We start from the raw sequence: 16,875 nt of genomic DNA on the forward strand, positions 1-16,875 counted from the left end.
CAATTTTGCGCAAATTGCATAAAGTATATGCCTTGGTTTTCTCATCTGTGAAGGGGGTGGGGAATAATAGCATCTACCTGTTAGGACTGGTCTGAAGATTAAGTGCTTGTAACAGTACCTGGCATGGTGAACACAATTTTCTGTTATCAGTTATGCATTTGCCTCTGTCACTATTAATTGCCCCTTTCTCCCTCACTACTTGGTTCTAAGCTTCTCCCATTTATTTATTAGTACTGTGGCCCCTCTGTCTGTAATTTCACATTTTCACAGAATCCAGCTACTTTGCTTTTTGGTAACTAAGATGGTATTGGCTTAGCTTCAGTCTTTGACTCTTCTCTCCTGTCCATGGTTTTGCACAGATTTGCAGCTCTGGGGTCTGATCACACCTGCAGGTTCTTTCAGTGTCTTGGAATCAGTTAATCTGGGCCTTGAACAAATGTAAAGCTGCTCTTGTGGGATCTTCTCATTCATTCTCCGCTTTCCTTCTTTATTGATGATGTATGACTCTGCAGAGTCAGCATCATTTTCTTAGCAGCAAAGAGGAAAGCAAAATAGGATTTGAGTAATTCTGCCTTCTCCCTGTGACTGACTATCATTATATTTTCTGGCTCTGAGATTGCACCTATTCCCTTCTCATAGATAAATTAAAAGTGCCTTTATGGTTGTCTCTGTCGTTCTGTACAGGCTTCTCTTATACTTTATGCACCCGAATCATGCAGCTGAATCACTGCAACATGCCTGTGCTTCCTCCAGGACTTGTTTGCCTGATTCTAGCTTTGTCTCTTTAGCTCCTACCAATGGATGTATGTGCTTCGGCTTCTGTATTTTGCTTGGTTCAAGATCTGTTTTGTTTTTCTTTGTTTTGTTACCCTGACCTTCTTCGTTCTTTAGTTCAGGGTTCAGATGCCTTGTACCCCTTGGAAGTGTGTCCTGATTCAGAACTTTGGTCCTGGTATGGCCTGGGTTTCTTGGGGAAATAGAAATAAACTGAATCTTGGAATGTGGTTGGTGGTATATTAAACACTGTGTTAATGTGGTTAAGACCATATAAAGTTCTAAACCTGATCGTTGGGCTCTGTTGACTGTGATTTGAGCCTTTCTTTAGGGAAAAGTTGTTGGTCTCTGTCTTTTTGAAATCAGGGACTTACTGCTTTCTGAGGCTATAAATTTCATGTTACTGAAAGTGTTCAAACCAAGAGCAGATGATCTTCTATTTAGGTTATTGAAATAAGATTGGATGGGAGATGAGAGCCAGAAGGCCACTGAATTCTCTGCTTTGCAGATGATTAACCTTGAGGATACCTTTTCCCTTTTAAAACTTGTCTTGGTGCCTAGCCCAGCACTCAGGACAGATTGGACTTAGAGTGGATTCTTGTTGTAGGGTGTATGTTGTCCAAGTTTAAAGGTCCAGGCCTTCTGTTCCAGGCTCACTTCCCATTTGAGGCTCCAGATATACTAGTCTGTTTCCACTCCCTTAACCACCTCAGTATTCCTGCCTTGAGAACCCCATGAACAGTATGAAAAGGCAAAAAGATAGGACACTGAAAGATGAACTCCCCAGGTCATTAGGTGCCCAATATACTACTGGAGATCAGTGAAGAAATAACTCCAGAAAGAATGAAGAGATGGAGCCAAAGCAAAAACAATACCGAATTGTGAATGGGACTGGTGATGGAAGCAGGTGATGATTGCTGTAAAGAGCAATATTGCATAGAAACCTGGAATGTTAGGTCTATGAATCAAAGAAAATGGGAATTGGTCAAACCGGAGATGACAGGAGTGAACATCGACATTCTAGGAATCAGTGAACTAAGATGGACTGGAATGGGTGAATTTAACTAAGATGACCATTATATCTACTACTGTGGGCAGGAATCCCTTAAAAGAAATGGAGTGGCCATCATAGTCAACAAAAGAGTCCGAAATGCAGTACTTGGATGCAATCTCAAAAACTAAAGAATGATCTCTGTTCGTTTCCAAGGCCAACCATTCAATATCATGGTAATCCAAGTCTAAGCCCCGACCAGTAATGCTGAAGGAGCTGAAGTTGAACAGTTCTATGAAGACCTACAAGACCTTCTAGAACTAACATGCAAAAAGGATGTCCTTTTCATTATAGGGGACTGGAATGCAAAAGTAGGAGGTCAAGAAACACCTGGAGTAACAGGCAAATTTGGCCTTGGAGTACAGAATGAAGCAGGGCAAAGGCTAATAGAGTTCTGCCAAGAGACACCCTAGTCATAGCAAACACCCTCTTCCAACAACACAAGAGAAGACTCTACACATGGACATCACCAGATAGTCGGCAGAGAAATCAGATTGATTATATTCTTTGCAGCCAAAGATGGAGAAGCTCTATACAGTCAGCAAAAACAAGACCAGGAACTGACTGTGGCTCAGATCATGAACTCTTTATTGCCAAATTCAGACTTAAATTGAAGAAAGTGGAGAAAACTACTAGACCATTCAGGTATGACCTAAATCAAATCCCTTATGACTATACAGTGGAAGTGAGAAATAGATTTAAGGGACTAGATATGATAGACAGAGTGCCTGATGAACTATGGACGGAGGTTCGTGACATTGTACAGGAGACAGGGATCAAGATCATCCCCATGGAAAACAAATGCAAAAAGGCAAAATAGTTGTCTGAGGAGGCCTTACAAATAGCTGTGAAATGAAGAGAAGTGAAAAGCAAAGGAGAAAAGGAAAGATATTCCATTTGAATGCAGAGTTCCAAAGAATATCCAGGAGAGATAAGAAAGCCTTCCTCGGCAATCAATGCAAAGAAATAGAGGAAAACAACAGAATGGGAAAGACTAGAGATCTCTTCCAGAAAGTTAGAGATACCAAGGGAACATTTCATGCAAAAATGGGCTCAATAAAGGACAGAAATGGTAGGGACCAAACAGAAGCAGAAGATATTAAGAAGAGGTGGCAAGAATACACAGAAGAATTGTACAAAAAAGATCTTCACGACCCAGATAATCATGATGGTGTGATCCCTCACCTAGAGCCAGACATCCTGGATGAGAGTCAAGTGGGCCTTAGAAAGCATCACTACGAACAAAGCTAGTGGAGGTGATGGAATTCCAGTTGAGCTATTTCAAATCCTAAAAGAGGATGCTATGAAAGTGCTGCACTCAGTATGCCAGCAGATTTGGAAAACTCAGCAGTGGCCACAGGACTGGAATAGGCAGTTTTCATTCCAACCCCCAAAAAAAGCAATGCCAAAGAATGCTCAAACTACTGCACAATTGCACTCATCTCACATGCTAGTAAAGTAATGCCCAAAATTCTCCAAGCCAGGCTTCAACAGTACATGAACCATGAACTTCTAGATGTTCAAGCTGGATTTAGAAAAGGCAGAGGAACCAGAGATCAAGTTGCCAACATCCATTGGATCATCAAAAAAGCAGGAGAGTTCCAGAGAAACATCTACTTCTTCTTTATTGACTATGCCAAAGCATTTGACTATGTGGATCAGAACAAACTGTGGAAAATTCTGAAAGAGATGAGAATACCAGACCACCTGACCTGCCTCCTGAGAAATCTGTATGCCAGTCAAGAAGCAACAGTTAGAACTGGACATGGAACAGCAGACTGGTTCCAAACAGGAAAAGGAGTACGTCAAGGCTGTATATTGTCACTGTGCTTCTTTAACTTATATGCAGAGTACATCATGAGAAACGCTGGGCTGGAAGAAGCACAAGCTGGAATCAAGATTGCCAGGAGAAATATCAATAACCTCAGATATGCAGATGACACCACCCTTATGGCAGAAAGTGAAGAGGAACTAAAGACCCTCTTGATGAAAGTGAAAGAGGAGAGTGAAAAAGCTGGCTTAAAGCTCAACATTCAGAAAACTAAGATCATGACATCTGGTCCCATCACTTCATGGCAAGTACATGGGGAAACAGTGTCTGACTTTATTTTTCTGGGCTCGAAAATCACTGCAGATGGTGACTGCAGCCATGAAATTAAAAGAGGCTTACTCCTTGGAAGAAAAGTTATGACCAAACTAGACAGCATATTTAAAAGCAGAGACATTACCTTGCCAACAAAGGTCTGTCTAGTCAAGGCTGTGGTTTTTCCAGTGATCATGTGTGGATGTGAGAGTTGGACTATAAAGAAAGCTGAGTGCCAAAGAATTGATGCTTTTGAACTGTGGTGTTGGAGAAGGCTCTTGAGGGTCCTTTGGACTGCAAGGAGATCCAACCAGTCCATCCTAAGGAGATCAGTCCTGGGTGTTCATTGGAAGGACTGATGTTGAAGCTGAAACTCATACTTTGGCCACCTCATGCGATGAGCTGACTGATTTGAAAAGACCGTGATGCTGGGAAGGATTGAGGGCAGGAGGAGAAGGGGATGACAGAGGATGAGATGGTTGGATGGCATCACCAACTTGATGGACATGGGTTTAGGTATACTCCGGGAGTTGTTGATGGACAGGGGGGCCTGGAATGCTGCGGATCATGGGGTCACAGAGTCAGACACGACTGAGCGACTGAATTGAACTGAACTATATATGTTCTCTCTTACCTCCTTGTTTTTGAACATATAACTTCATGTTCATGGAGTTTGTCCTCTCTCTTCTCCCCCTGCCTCCCTCCCATTTACACCTGACTCTTTTTTTAAAATTCATTTTTAATTAGAGGATATTTGCTTTACAATGTTGTATTGGTTTCTGCTGTACAATGATGTGAATTAGCTATAAGTATACATATATTGACACAGACTGGTTCCAAATAGGAAAAGGAGTACGTCAAGGCTGTATATTGTCACCCTGCTTATTTAACTTATATGCAGAGTACATCATGGGAAACGCTGGGCTGGAAGAAGCACAAGCTGGAATCAAGATTGCCAGGAGAAATATCAATAACCTCATATATGCAGATGACACCACCCTTATGGCAGAAAGTGAAGATGAACTAAAAAGCCTCTTGATGAAAGTGAAAGAAGAGGGTGAAAACGTTGGCTTAAAGCTCAACATTCAGAAAACCAAGATCATGGTATCCGGTCCAATCACTTCATGGGAAACAGATGGGGAAACAGTGGAAACAGTGTCAGACTTTATTTTTTTGGGCTCCAAAATCACTGCAGATGGTGATCGCAGCCATTAAATTAAAAGATGCTTACTGCCTGGAAGGAAAGTTATAACCACCTAGATAGCATATTAAAAAGCAGAGACATTACTTTGCCAACAAAGGTCCATCTAGTCAAGGCTGTGGTTTTTCCAGTGGTCATGTATGGATGTGAGAGTTGGACTGTGAAGAAAGCTGAGTGCTGAAAAATTGATGCTTTTGAACTGTGTGTTGGAGAAGACTCTTGAGAGTCCCTTGGACTGCAAGGAGATTCAACCAGTTCATCCTAAAGGAGATCAGTCCTGGGTGTTCATTGGAAGGACTGATGCTGAAGCTGAAACTCCAGTACTTTGGCCACCTCATGCGAAGAGTTGACTCATTGGAAAAGACCCTGATGCTGGGAGGGATTGGGGGCAGTAGGAGAAGGGGACGACAGAGGATGAGATGGCTGGATGGCATCACTGTCTTGATGGACATGAGTTTGAGTGGACTCCGGGAGTTAGTGTTGGACAGGGAGGCCTGGTGTGCTGTGATTCATGGATTCATGGGGTCACAAAGAGTCGGACATGACTGAGTGACTGAACTGAACTGAAGTGAACTGATACATCTGTTACATATATTCGGGCTTCCCAGATGGTGCTAGTGGTAAAGAATCTGCCTGCCAGTGCAGGAGCTATAAGAGACATGGGTTTGAGCCTTTGGTCAGGAAGATTCCCTGCAGGAGGGCATGGTAACCCACTCCAATATTCTTGCCTGGAGAATTCCCATGGACAGAGGAACCTGGCAGGCTGCAGTCCACAGGGTCACAAAGAGTTGGACATGACTGAAGCGACTTAGCACACATGCACATACATATATCCCCTCCTTCGTGAGCCTCTCTCCCACTCCAACCTCATCATCCCACCCATCTGCGTTGTCATAGAGCACAGAGCAGAGATCCCTGTGCTATTCCCTGCTTCCCACTAGCTCTCTGTTTTGCACATGGTAGTGCATATATTTCAATGCTAGTCTCTCAATTCATCTCAGCCTCTCTGTCCCCTACTGTGTCCACAAGTCCTTTCTCTACATCTGTGTTTCTGTTCCTGTCTGGCTAGCTCGTAATGTGACCTTGGGATAGTCTGGCTTTGGTGTCTCTCAGTGTCATCCACCACACCCTGGGCTTACGTTGCGGACTCACAGGACTCACCTCATGGTGCTATAATCCTCTCCTATTCTCTCTCCCATATGAAATGTCCCTCTTTCTGCAGCCCAGGGACTGTGTCTAATGACTTTTCATTTCTCTGAGTGTCCATCACAGTGCCTGGCAGACTAGGAGTCTAATCAGTGGTTGCCAATTGAGTTGTGACTGTGGTTTCCAGATCTTGCAGACCAAACATGTTTCTGTTGTTTGATTTATTTCTGTCTCTAATCCTTCCTTTATGGGGCTGAATTAGAAAGAACTTTGAAAGGAAAACATAAGTGATGATATAAGGAAAATTGCCTTAGTGCATTGGAGACACCAAACCACCCAGCATTTCTTTCTTAGTCAATATGTGCAAGAGAGAGAGAAATTGAGCTGTGCTGGGCAATCCTTATCTGCTTTTTAGTGTGACTTGGCAGAATTAAATTATTCTTTCCCTTGCACTTCAGGGAGTAGGTGGATGCCTTAAAATTCAAACCAGTACTTTGGGATATCAGACCTGGACAAAATTTGTCCAAACAGATAGGTAGTGGATGGAATAATTACTCAGTGGGCATCGGGACTTTCTCTGGGCATCAGTTTAATTACAAAAATTTGTTATAAAGCTGTACTTTGGCTTCTTCAATGCATATACATATCATTCCTGAACCAAATTTATGAAAATGTTTTGGAGCGGTAAGCATTTAAAAAACTTTAGGGAATAAGTCAGAATTGAAAGTTCCAAACAAGTGTAATTGTTATTGCATGCATGTTGTGTTCAAAACTTTGGCCCTCCTGGGAAGGGGCTGACTTCACAGAATAGGCTGACTTCCTATTAATTAAAGGAAAAACAAATGTGCTGCCAGAGTAGTTCTCACCTCTCCTTGGGCTGACCTTGGGAGACTCACTTCAGCTTTCTGGACCTCAGTTTCTCAGATGAAAAATTAGGGACTTGTTCATCTTTAGAATCTCACCAGGCTTTAAAATCTGTAAATAAGGTACATCTGCTTTTCCTCTTTCTGAGGATCTGCACCTGAATAGTAACTTTGTGGCTGAAATGATAAACTTCTTAAACATAATTTATGCAATGAATGTTTATTGAACACTTACTTTGTGCTGGTCCCTGAGTTTATAACAAAAATCTCTGTTCGTAAGTCTAGAAGAGGGCTTGGCAAACTTTTTCTCTGAAGGGCCAGGTAGTAAATATTTCTGGGGCCTACCCTGGTGGCTCAGATGGTAAAGAACCTGCCTGCAATGCAGGAGACCCAGGCTCTATCCCTGGGTCGAGAAGATCCCCTGGAGAAGGGAATGGCAATCCACTCCAGTATTCTTGCCTGGAGAATTCCATGGACAAAGAAGCCTGGCAGGCTACAGTCTGTGCAGTCACAGAGTCAGACACTACTGGGTGACTAAAACTAAATAAATACTTTTGGCTTTTCAGACCAGTGTCTGTCACAACTATTCAACTCTGCCTTTGTAGTGGGAAGGCAGCCTCTGGCAATATGCAAATAAGAGGGTGTGACTTTGTAAGTAATCTCTTTATTTGCTAAAAGATGGAATGATGGGCTGGATTTGTCCTGTGGGTCAGTTTGTAGATTTCTGATTTGGAATGTAGAGGTATTCAGTAAATATATAAACAAATAGATTTCTCTGAGATAGAAGATTTTGTGCAAGCTAGGTATTTCCTGTTCCATAGAAGTTAAATATTCTAGTTAAAAAAAAAAGACTTTGCCTTTAATAAGAAACAAAAACCAAGGAAAACAGTGAGTGTCAGCACATAATTGATCACCACAATGGGGTGCAGGTTTTTGCCATGCTAGAATTTAGGGTAGTTTATCTGAATCAGGTTGAGGATCGGGGTAACCATGACCTGTCCTAAATTGCATGGTGACAGGCAGCTGAGGATGTACAGATTTGCACAGAAATTGGTCACCTTGACATATTAAATGTATGGCATTTGGTGACATATATTGACCAATAATATTCTTACAATTTCTGCTTTTCTCCTGTTCAATCAATCTTAGTTTATAAAAACTTTCTGTAATTGGAAAATGAGTCAGAACCAAGAGAACAAGTTTCATCATTTAAAAGTACATTTTGGGAAACTCAAAAGGCATCACTTATTTGTCACTGATGCAGAGAACAAAAAGAAAAAAAAAACGATTCATTTGCTTTGTGGTGCCAGGCTTTCTAAAAAAACAACGTAAATTTAACAATACTCCTTTGTGCAAAAGTGTATTTGCAGACCTGTCCAGGACACTTAAGATTAGCAAAGAAAACAATTCTACTATCCAGAGATGATTTTGCTGCCGTGAAGTATAATGGTGATATTGCCTTACTCTGCAGTCATTTTTAGTTCTTTGCTTTGTGGCAAGTTGATCTGGTACAGAGGGAGGCTGGTGTGTCCTTGGCCATGCTTTTTTATGTGACCTTTCCCTTAAACTTTGTCTGCATCAGCCCTATTGGCCAGATGGAGAAAAAAATTATGACCCTATCAGTGATGTCTCTGGACAAAGAGCAAGTGCCATTTAGACCCTCTGTGGACAGAGCCCTAGGAAACAGATACATAATAATATTTCACTTCAAGAGAATTAGCAGCAGGATTTTTAGATGCATGTGAAAGGCAGATAGTTAGACTCTTCATCATCTACAGACCCATGTAGTATAACTGTGTTGTCCTCTCCTTTGGCTCCAGTGTTCAACAGTAGGCTATCCAAGGATGCTTAGTAGCTTGTTCAAGAATCCTTAGGTAAAGAGGGAAAGAAATGGGTATTTATTGATTGTCTACTATGAGGGCATTTTATGTACTGAATCTCACTTAATCTTTAAACATCTTATGTGGTAGGAATTATTATACCATTTGCCTTAGGAAAAAAATCAAGGCTCAGAGAAGCTAAGGAGGTTAAATGACTTGCTCCAAGTCATGTTCCTAATAACTAACTGACCACGGATTTAACTACCACCTGGACTCCAAAACCTCTTTCTACTCTATGCTATTTCAAAATGGTTTGACACATTGGTATCTAGTGCAATGCCTTCCATTCATAGGCAGGGAAGGTAAGGGCCCCCTGAGTGGTTCTCAACCTTGGAGATACATTTAGGGAACTTGAAAAAACTACTGGAGTTGTGTCTCCTTCTCAGTGATTCTGATTTGATTGTCCTGGGTTGTGACTTGGGCATGGGGCATTTTTAATTTTTATTTTTTTGGCATGGAGATTAAAAACGAAATTGGAATATAATTGAATTACAATCTTATATTAGTTTCTCCTGTACAATGAAGTGAATCAACTATATGTATACACACATCCCCTCCCTCTTGGACCACCCTCCCTTCACCTACCCCCTCGTCCCTCCCCTCTAGGTCATCACAGAGCGGTGAGCTGAGCTCCCTGTGCTATTCTATGATTCCCGCTAGCTATCTGTTTTACACATGGTAGTATAAAAATGTCAATCCTAATTTCCAAATTCATCCCACATCTCTGCCCCCTCCTCACACTGACATGTCTGTTCTTTGCTTCTATTCCTGCCCTGCAAATAAGTTCATTTGTACCATTTTTTTGGATTCTGCATATATGCGTTAGTATACAATATTTGTTTTTCTCTTTCTGACTTACTTCACTCTTTATGACAGAGTCTAGTTTCATACCTGTCTCTAAAAATGATTCCTTTCAGTGGCTGAGTAATATTCCATCATATCTACATACGACCACTTCTGTATCCATTCATCTGTTATTGGATATTCAGGTTGTTTCCATGTCCTGGCTATTGTAAATAGTGCTGCATTGAACACTGGGGTGCATGTGTCCTTTTGAATTATGATTATTTTATATGTCTAGTGGGATTGCTGGGTCATTTGATAGTTCTGTGTTTAGTAGTTCCATGAGATGTTTGTATATTTTGGAGAGTAAATAAAAGCTACCCAGGTGATTTGAATGTAAAGCTAACTAGGATTGAGAGCCACTGGCCTAGAGAGGCTGTATTATATGACATGATAAGGTGGACATCATTTAGATGTGGTTCATGAGGGACTTAAATATATATACATATATATATATATTTCTGAGACAGAAAAGAGATAATCTTTGGAGTTTCTGGTTACAGCAGCTTTTTGTCCAAATCACAGCAAATTATATGGCTTAACATGAATTGCACTGCTGGTTTGACACCCTCCCAGACTGTGTCCCTTAGGGACCTATAGAGTATGGTTTTAAAGGATTTTAACTTTATAATATTGTTAAGTTAAAATCCTTTAAAATATTGTAAAGTAATTAGCCTCCAACTAATAAAAATAAATGAAAAAAAAATTAAAAAATAAAGGATTTTAACTGTGAACTTAGGATTTAACATTTGGGATTTTTCCTTAAGAAGAAAGTGTGATACCCCAACAACAAAAATGATGGAACGTACAATTTCAGAAAGGTCAAGTATAAATAACACCAAGCTTGGAAATAATTTTCCTTGATTTTTAATTCTGGAAGAAATTTTGAATTTAATAGAATATAAGTGTAGATGGAGTCTTGGTGTAAGGACATAGGGGAAAATCTTATGTGAATTCAGAGACCTTAAGAAAAACCTGATATATGATTCTCATTTTATGTCTTTGTTCAGCTCTTTTCCACAAGCTCAGCTGGAAGAGATAATAGCTATGGAAACAAGCAAACAAATTGTCCTTGGATTGGTGGCAGAGACTGGTGCTTTTCAGGAAGGGTGGGTTTTAATTAGGGAGCCAGTGGTGTGGCAGTTTGTAGTTTGCAAAGCATATTTACATATATACTGTTATAGAGTGATTGTAAAGTGATTGTAAAAATTTCTTCAGTTTTTTGTGTGTATGTGCCCTGTGAAATGTGATTTTAGAGTCTATCCCCAAACCCTTGAATCTAGGCTGGTCTTGTGGTTTAGTTAGCTAACAGAATGTGGTGTAAGTAATGTGCCAGTTCTGTCCCTAGGACACAAGAGAACTTTCTTGCTTTCTCTGTCTCTGTAATGGGAACAAATCTGGACTTGCCTATTAGAGATGAGAGGTCACAGGGAACAGACTAGTTATCCCAGTGATGCCATGCTAGATCACCAATGACCAGTGCCAAGCACATGCTCAATTAAAACTGTCCCATCAAGTCCAGCCAAGATCAGAAGAGTGCCTAGCCGTCTCATGGACCCAGGAGAAGTAACAAATTAAGTTACTGTGGCATTATGCAGCAGAAACTAACACAACATTGTAAAGCATCTATACCCTAATTTTTTTAAAAAAAGACAACAGATACACATCCTCAGATGTAAGGGATGTGGGTTCGATCCCTGGGTTGGGAAGATCCCCTGGAGGAGGACATGGCAACCCACTCCAGTATTCTTGCCTGGAGAATCCCCATGGACAGAGGAGCCTGGCCAGCTATAGTCCATAGGGTCACAAAGAGTCAGATACAACTGAAGTGACTACTGAAGTGACTTCTAACACACGCACACATCCTCATGTGACTGTTGAAAGGATTATAATGATTCCTTTGTAGATGAAGAGACTGAGGTTCTGAGAGGTTACATTTCGAAGCTATCCCTCCATTGTAGAAAGGGTGGAGGTATTCAAAGTATACACAGGCTTTCAAACCAGGGAATCCCTGGTTCTGATATCTACTAGTTGTAAAACTTTGGGATGATTAATTTAAGTTTTCTCAATTTGTTTCTCTATCTCTAAAGTGGGAATAACAGGATCTTGCTTATAAAGTTGCAGTGAGGATTAAAGAAGATAATCTATAATCTGTGTAAGGGCTGAGTTTGTTGTAAATTCTCTGTAAGTTATAACTTGTTATGATGATGATGATGATAATGGTGATGAGAACTACTCAATATTACATAGTCAGGAGGAGTCAGGGACATGAATTCAGGTCTCTTATTTCCTAATTCAACAAACTTTCTGTCTCCTTGCCCCCAACCTCCTTTTCTTTTTCTTCTCTGTATTTCTCTTTCCTGTTGTCATCTCCTCTGATGTGTTCTAAGAACTTATTTTATGTTTCCAAGCCACCATCAGCTCTACCGTATTTTTGAAAGTCTTGCTTTGTCCTTGAAGTGTCTTCTCCTCACCTTGCAGAAAGCTTATTTACTCTCAACAACAATTTTTATGTTTTGCATAGCTCTCAATGGCCCGTCTCTGTGTATTTGAGAATACAGTTTTATTCTTGCATTTCCACTTTATTGCAATAAAATTAACTCCTTGGAATAACCATTTTAGTCCTTGTTTTAAATGTTGTGTCTATTTGTTTATTATTTCTCCACATTCAGATGATTTCTCCTCTAGAAACCAGCAAGTGAAGATGGTGTGCAGCACACGGCCCACGTTTGTAGGTGGGCAGTGAACACCACCGACTTGTGGGTTAACTATAGGAGCAAAAGCTGGGCGGCAGAAAAACAGCACATCTCAGAGTCCCATTGTCTAAACTCCTGGAGAGAAAGGAAATATATATCAAGATTATTTGTGGAAACAATTATTCAGTACTGCTGGCTTCATCAGAATGTCTTTTAGCTAAAATTTGGAAGCCTACTATTAATCAAGTTGCCTTGGGAAAGATCACTACTTCCCTGAGGATCCCCATTTTAGCATCGAAAAGCAGATGTTTTGCTAGCTAAGAAACAAGCATTTTTTAACAGCCACATGCAGACTTTAGTCAGCAAGAAACACCAAGTTTAATTTATGGTCATGGCTGTATTTTTCCCTCTTGGAATTATTAACTCCAATGATGCTAACAAGAACTAATCTCTAGGCTTCTGAGGTTGCTGGTCATTTTATTTTAAATGAAGGTTTTCTATCATTTCTAATTTTAACCTGGTTTAGCTCTTAAAAATATCTGATGATTCAACCTATGGTATTCTGGGTGCCTATGTATGTATACCGTATAATTATGGTCTAACTATATACCCAGATTTAAAGAATCAGTAATTTTGGATCTTTAAGCATAACTTTTGAAAACCCTACCTCTGGATGTATGGGCTTACTATACTCATACTTTCATTGTTTATATCCATTTCTGTATATAAATTGCCTTGGAAATCTCCTTCGGTGGCAAGACTGAATGTTATTTTGAGTTAAAAATAACTTAAATAGAATATTCTGGATTTATTTAAGAAAGTGATGGCTAGTAAAATGATCTATTTGAAGAAAGAGAAATAAAGCATTGATTTAGGTTGTAGTTTAGGATTAATTTTTTTGGTTGTTTTTGTTTTTTTGCCTTTCATACATAATTGTTAAAGGATATCAATGACATAGAGTTGGAAATGTGACTTGGTACATAATCACTTTTTTTTTTTAATAGCAGAAAGATTTAAAAGTGCATGAAATCTTGCGATCTGATTCTTGGTTGGTATGTGGCTATCATTTCAGCTTTATAACTGAATACTGAAGTCCTTATGGTGTTTCGTTAGACAGTCATGCTCTCTCTGTTGGAACCCTTTCAGTGAGGGGGGACTCATTACTTGAAGAGGCAGCATCAATTATGGCATCACACATTTTGTTATAAAAGTTGTAATTAGCTACTCAATTCCATTCTCCACAAAGCACTGTTACTAATTTGGACACAGGAACAGAATTGATTCAAAATCTGACAGTAGACCCAAGGGTCGGAATCCAAGGCTGTTTTGTGCCCACCATTCACAGTCCTGTTGCTGTTTGTACCTCCTCCTTTCTGCTAAGTGGACATCATAGAGTCAGCATACATTTTAGCTTTTTTTCTGGTATGTTCCTATTAACCTAGAACTCATCAGCATAGCTGGATATATGGAGTGCTGTCCTCTGAATTTAACCACAAATAGGAGTTGAAAGTGAGGTGGCAATTCTCTGTCTGTGGTTGGGCTTGAAATGGTACTAGACAAGTTTGGTGTATCCAGAACTTTGTTTTCCTCAGCTTTCTAAAACTGTTTCCTGAGATGAGCAAGCTATAGATTCAGAGGTTTATTTATCTCTCAGAATGTCAGTAGTAAAGCCCTTTTTTGGGGGAGGGGGGGTGCCAGCTGTTCATGAGATTTCTTCATAAGGCTAAAAAAAAAAAAACTATAAATGAATTCTAGGGTAGCTCTCTGAACTACTTTTAGAAGTTATAGAAGGAAATCTTAGTACCTTACCATTGTATAATTTAACCTTTTTTCTTTGTGTTAGAGACTTGCTAGGTATTAATAAATCCCATTTCCTTTTCCTGGGCACACAGAAAGGCTGAATTTACCATTATCCCTTGCATTTGGTTTGGGGCCAAGTACCTGGGTTTTGTTCAGTGAAATATGGTTGGGAGTAATGTGTGCTATTTGTAGGCCTAGTCATAAAATCTTCCACGTTTGTCTTTCCCTTTCTGGGAAAGGCCATGTGTTGGAGACGATAATATCAAAAGCTACAGGGGGACAATTTCTGAGTCATTTAGTTCAGTTCTTAATTACTCCATGATTATTTCTTACATCAAAGCCATTATCATTTTATTTATGCAATTATAACTTAAAGGCCCTCCTTATTTCTTTATCTTATTACATAGGTATTTTAATTTTGTAAGTGAAACAGGAAATAAAAAAAATTAAAAAAGGGAAGTTGGCATTAAAAAAAAAAAAAAGACATAATTCTAAAGGAAATGACCTTATATTTGAGATAGAGGATTGGGGAAAAAACTAAAAAAATTTGATGTTCAAAGTTTGGATAAATAAAATACTGACAAATTGCCTTTCAAAGATCATTTCAATTTGAATGTTTCTAAAACTTGATTATATGCTCCAGTATTAAAATCAATGCTTTTTTTTTTCAAATGCTAAAGCAAATGATTCCTGAAAGGTCCACTTTGTTTTCCAGTATAGCTTAAAATTGAAAGGAAAATATTAGTGCAGTAAAGCATGTACTACTGTAATAGAATTTTCCCCTCCATTTACTGCAGTGGCAGTGCTTGAATGGAGTGGTATGAAAGCCATATATGATATATTATTTTTATACATCTTAATAAAAATGTCATACATTTTTTTCACCAGCTTTTTTCAAGATTGATGTATCCTGATCAATATGGCACGACTTTTATTGAGAAATCACAGGCAAGATACAACATAAACACACTTTCAGTTTAAAGTACGGTCTCTCCTGGTAAACAGTTTGTAATGACTAATCTGTAGGAAGCTTAATTACTCAGTAGTATCCGTGTACTAGCCTGGGATGGTACCAGGCTTCCTGCTCATCCACGTCTGTCTGCCCACGCGGTTGATGCCTCTACTTCATAATATGCTAATATCCTCCTAGAATGTCGACATTCACGCTTGCCGTCTCCTGTTTGACCACTTCCAATTTGCCTTGATTCATGGACCTAACATTCCAGGTTCCTATGCAATATTACTCTTTACAGCATCGGACCTTGCTTGTATCACCAGTCCCATCCACAACTGGGTATTGTTTTTGCTTTGGCTCCATCCCTTCATTCTTTCTGAAGTTATTTCTCCACTGATCTCCAGTAGCATACTGGGCACCTACCAACCTGGGGAGTTCCTCTTTCAGTATCCTATCATTTTGCCTTCTCATACTGTTCATGGGGTTCTCAAGGCAAGAATACTGAAATGGTTTGCCATTCCCTTCTCCAGTGGACCACATTCTGTCAGACCTCTCCACCATGACCTGACCATCTTGGGTGGCCCCACAAGGCATGGCTTAGTTTCATTGAGTTAGACAAGACTGTGGTCCTGTGATCAGATTGGCTAATTTTCTGTGATTATGGTTTTAGTGTGTTTGCCCTCTGATGCCCTCTTGCAACACCTACCATCTTACTTAGGTTTCTCTTACCTTGGACGTGGGGTATCTCTTCATGGCTGCTCCAGCAAAACGCAGCCGCTGCTCCTTACCTTGGACGAGGGGTATCTTCTCATGGCCGCCCCTCCTGACCTTGAATGTGGAGTAGCACCTCTAGCCATGATAGTCAACAAAAGAGTCCAAAATACAGTACTTGGATGTAATCTCAAAAATGACAGAATGATCTCTGTTCATTTCCAAGGCAAACCATTCAATATCACGGTAATCCAAGTCTATGCCCCAACCAGTAACGCTGAAGAAGCCGAAGTTGAACGGTTCTATGAAGACCTACAAGACCTTTTAGAACTAACACCCAAAATAGATGTCCCTCTCATTATAGGGAACTGGAATGCAAAAGTAGGAAGTCAAGAAACACCTGGAGTAACAGGCAAATTTGGCCTTGGAGTACAGAATGAAGCAGGGCAAAGGCTAATAGAGTTCTGCCAAGAAAACGCACTGGTCATAGCAAACACCCTCTTCCAACAACACAAGAGAAGACTCTACACATGGACATCACCAGATAGTCGGCAGAGAAATCAGATTGATTATATTCTTTGCAGCCAAAGATGGAGAAGCTCTATACAGTCAGCAAAAACAAGACCAGGAACTGACTGTGGCTCAGATCATGAACTCCTTATTGCCAAATTCAGACTTAAACTGAAGAAGGTAGGCATAACAATAGACCATTCAGGTATGACCTAAATCAAATCCCTTATGAATATTCAGTGGAAGTGCGAAATAGATTTAAGGGACTAGATATGATAGACAGAGTGCCTGATGAACTATGGACGGAGGTTCATGACATTGTACAGGAGACAGGGATCAACATCATCCCCATGGAAAACAAA

Source organism: Dama dama, chromosome 11, assembly GCF_033118175.1.
Source record: "Dama dama isolate Ldn47 chromosome 11, ASM3311817v1, whole genome shotgun sequence".
Lineage (NCBI taxonomy): Eukaryota > Metazoa > Chordata > Mammalia > Artiodactyla > Cervidae > Dama > Dama dama.